Below are 4,837 nucleotides of genomic sequence, written 5' to 3'. Positions count from 1 at the left end.
TATTAAGTGTTTTAGGTTTACTTTATAGTGAACACATATTTTATTCAGATTCTAAGAGGAAAAGCTTCATATTTGCTTCATCGATGGATAAACCATTCCTCTTTACTTACAAAATATTTCATTTAAACTAAAGTAGGAATTTTCAAAGTATGAAGATAAGCCAGCCAAAGGGCTGTTTTGTGTTGCGTCTGCTCTATATCACGCTACCAAAGATTGATTTCAATAGCTTTGCTCATTTTTGTCTAAAAATAATAGAACTAAAACTATATGGACTTTGAAAGAGACATTTCCCCATGATAAACTAGGAGGAAGAAAAAAAGCAAACTATTATAAAGAAAAACTTACATGCACGACCCATAAAAGTAATGGTATGTCAAATTATAAGTAGTAAGCTGTTCAAACAAAGAAATTTTTCACATTGTTTTGTTTTTGGTTTATTTTCCAATGTGTTTAAGTCGCATCATCACAGGCTGCTTACAGTACCTTTTAATGGATACTTCAAAAACAATTTTTTCAGTACTAAGAATTGGGCCTCGGAAAAATGTTCTGCGAGGAAAATAAATACTTTAAGGTATCACAGCATTAGTTTTGTTCTTCAAGAAAACAGTTTTGTTTAGAATCCTCTTTAATTTTTCAGTTTGTAATGTTTATTGTTTTTTAGAAACAAAATTAGACTCAAAAGATGTCAGAAAGAGAAAATGAGGATATACTTTAAAATGATAGATAACTTTTTTTATAGACTTGTTTTTAAAATTAAAATGTTCTTCATGTATTAATGTTTAAAAATTTTAAACACTTATTATACGAGGGAAATAAATAGATATATTTGTAAAGTTATTAGCAGGAATCACTTTCTCTGAAGATAAATTTAGGGTCCTAGAGGTCTCAAATGCAGGAAGCAGTAATTAATGGATTGATATTTCTGAGTAAGCATGAAGGGATGAGTTCTAGAATACAAAAAAGATATTTAGTCTTAGAAAAGAGAAGGGATCCCATTCCATTGTTGCCATGGGGCAGGAAGGAAAGAATAAATGCAGGTAAATATATAGCTTAGTTCTAATTGTGCGCATTAAATATGTGCATATTTCTATCTCAATAGTTGTAAAAATAATAAATGAATGAGTAGAATTTAAGCTTTATTCGATATTTGAGAAATGTGGTGGAGGGTCTCATTGAGGTTGAATCTCATCTAGAGGTATAGATCCAAGCCCTTCTGCCTCCTCATTGCCCATTTACATACATTATCTTTGGTGTTCTTTTCAAACATTTAGGTCAATTTTTCTTATATATTTTTGTTTCGATAAAATGTTTTTTCTTTGTTGCAACATCACAGAAATTTTCTTGTATACTTTTCATTAAACATCCTTAGATTTTTATATGTATTACCTGTATCTTTCAACCATCTGGAAGTCATCCTTGCATAAGAAGGAAGGTAGGGATAAAATTTATTTTTCTCCATGTAATGGCATAATTTTCTAAACCATCTATTAAAATTTTGTCTTTTTTTCCCTGTAGAAATGTTAGATTTTATCATATGCCAAGCTTCTATTTGTACCACAACCTGTTTCTGACCCTTCTATTCTGAGTCCATAGGTCCCATTCTACATCAGACACACATCATATTTTTCATATTTTTGTTTCTTTGTTTTAATATGTATTCCTGTCTCTATAGCAAGTTGGATTCTCTATTACAGACAGTGCCCTCTCTGATCTTTTCAAAGAGTCACTTAATGACTCAGGGACATTTATTGTTCTGTATTATTACCTTTAGACTATTTTTGTTGTGTTCTGAAAAAACATACTACTAAAAGTGAAATTACAAGTTTGAGAATGAGATTGAACTTTGGTGCAGGGCCTCCTCTACTTCCCGTGTCTTCAGACTCTTATAGCTCTGGCCTATTGTTGAGACCCTTTCTCTGCTCTGAAAAATAATTCATTCATTAAAATCGAGAAATTCTGAAGACCCTACCATTACAGATACATTCAGAGGAATGTCACATTAACATCAAGGAAAAATATGGAAAAATATGAGTCATTTTATTTTTGCTAAAGTATTACAATTAGAGTTTAATGCAGGTTGTGAAATACTTGGTTTGTATTTAATAACTAAGATAGGAAACGTTTAATTTGGGGGGATAAATATATAAGATTCTATGTTTTCAAGATTTCTCTACACATTACTGGCTTTTCTCCTTTGATTTTTGAAATGCTAGATCCACTGATATTTTAATGTTGGAAAGGGGATGCACAATATGCTTAACTTGAATCATTTATCTAAAAATATTAGCACAATTATGATTAGAATGAAAACTGTTCAATCTGACATGAAAACATCCTTTATATTTGAAACTATATTATGCAATTTCTAGTGAGACCATTTTTTATTTGGCTAAAATCCATTTCTTTTGTTATCTTCACATTTGATCTGAGGATGATTAATAAAAAATTTCAGTATCTTTAAATCCTAGCACAGCTGTTCCTTAGGGATATACTCTAAGAGTTACATTGTCTGTGTCTTTCTTTTCTACAAGCTAGAGAATGAAGAAAATATAAAGATGAGATTCAAGAGAAACAAATTCATAGCAAATCATCCAAAAAAAATACAAATACAAATACCAGGCTGAACAATTGTACAATTGTACAAGCATTTCAGAAAATGTTTGAAGGAAACGGTCACATTTACTCCAGGGGAAAATGAATTAGCATTTCTAGGTAACAGACATAAGGGTATAGTGACATATTTGTGATCAAAAACTGATCTGTTTCCCTGTTTTTATTAACCACTTCCTCAGGGGAAATAATTAAATCAACTGTTTTGGAAAAGAAACTTTTCATCATCAGTATTTTTTACTATAAGTGATAATTTTTAGGTTTCATATCTGTTTTACAAAGGGTTTAAAATATTAACTTATGTGTCTACATTAAAGAAATAAAATTATATGGGTGGCAACATTACATTATATCTTTTTAAATGCCTATGTAACTAAATACTTGCCTTGTTTCATTATGCTAACAGGTTTATGCTTCTATATTGAAAATAGAAGAAAAAGTGTATATATCATTAAGGAAAAAGCTTTATTTTAAATTTAAAGAAAAATGGAATAGAAGATCAGGCAAAACTTTCTATCAACACCTTCCTCCTTCAGGCCATTCTACCTTTTTATTATGTTAAGACATAACTCAGGTATGAGGCAGCTAAAATATGATTATTGCCTCTAAAGTAAGTAGAATGTAATATTCAATAAGAGAAAAAGGTGGAGTTGCATTTTTCATGTTTTCCATTACAACTATATAAAATAGGTAAAAGCTGGAAAAAGTGAAAAAAATAAAAGAAAATTTTGGTAATGCTTTAAATGAAATATTAGAACTTGTTAGGGTCAATAATTCTATTTTTAAATCTTGGTCAACTATATTGACAATATACTTAGTCTTACAGTTTGAAAATCACTCTCAACTGAATTTCATCTCTGTATAAATAACACTTCATCAAATATCTACGTGAATATAGAAAAAAATCACTTTACAAAGTTTTTATGAAAAATAAACTGACTGCTTATTTAGAGTATATTCAGAAATAAGGTGTAAGAAGGATTTATGTCTTCCCCAAACTCAACCAGAAATCCAAACCCTGGCTTGCTTTTTTAAGGCTCTCCACTTAATAATTAACCTTTCTGAACATTGCCCCCAAAAGGTAAGGATAAACAGATTCATTTAATTTTTCTAGCATTGCCTCTTGACATTAAAAGACCACATGTCAGAACACTTAAATAAATATAGAGCGATAGATACCAAAGCCATGTATATTTATTGTTCATCATTATTGCTTCTCACCTCTATAACAAAATGGCAGGCAAATGCCTGGATGGCCAAACAGCTCTAGGTAACAAAGTAGGGTTTTTCTCATTTACTTAAAATCTACTAAATTGGGAAAATACAGAGATAATTTGAAGAACAAAAAAGTAAAAATGAACATAGGTTCTTTTCATATATTTTGAAATTATAATCATTGTCTTATAGCAATATTAGCTTTGAATACTATTATGAATCCCTGAAAACCAACTCTTATTGGTAAGGATATGCAAACTAAAGAATCAAATATCCCTCCCATACCCCAAGCAATCTTCCCTCCTTCTTTACTTTTCTTCAGATATGTCCTATCTAGTTTTATCTTTTATATTCAATTATTTGTGAACTATTCTCACTCATTTTATACAGTTCCTTTCAATATCTTTCTCTTCATCACTCACTATTCTAAAACTGCTTTTACATCAGACACTAATGATTTAGAGTCACCAAATTGAGTGACCTGTTTTGTCTCTGTGCATCAATCTCTAGAGGCATTTGACACCATTTAAACCAGGTCCCAATCTATCACCTAAAACCTGTGATTCACATAAAAGTACTGAACATGTTCTATCAGTTTTAGCCTTGCAATATTTCTCTCGTGTCTTTCTCAAACCCAGTATAAATAGTTAAGTTCTAAAACTCTACTAATTTATTGCAAAAATCTCCTGACTGAGCTTTCTGATTTCCTTCAGCTTCCACCCATTGTTAAAACAATTTGTGAATACTGTTGTGATATAAGGACAAACGCTTTTGTGCAAAATTTCTCATTGATAGTTTGAATTTTAGCTAATTAACTCAATTCAATATTTTCTTCAAAATGAATGCTTGATTTAAAAGATTTAACTAGTATCTTGTCCAATTATTAATATAGTTTATTTGTATATATCAACATATTTAATTGCTATGTATTTGATAGATAAGGCCTGTTCCTTCTTGTGGTAAAGTGGTCTCTGGTAGCCAACATATTGGCTCTGTTCTTAGTACAAATAGG

The sequence above is a fragment of the Rousettus aegyptiacus genome, unplaced genomic scaffold, assembly GCF_014176215.1.
Source record: "Rousettus aegyptiacus isolate mRouAeg1 unplaced genomic scaffold, mRouAeg1.p scaffold_m13_p_16, whole genome shotgun sequence".
Taxonomy (NCBI): domain Eukaryota; kingdom Metazoa; phylum Chordata; class Mammalia; order Chiroptera; family Pteropodidae; genus Rousettus; species Rousettus aegyptiacus.
The sequence above is the reverse complement of the archived record's forward strand: the minus strand, read 5'-3'. Positions refer to the sequence as shown.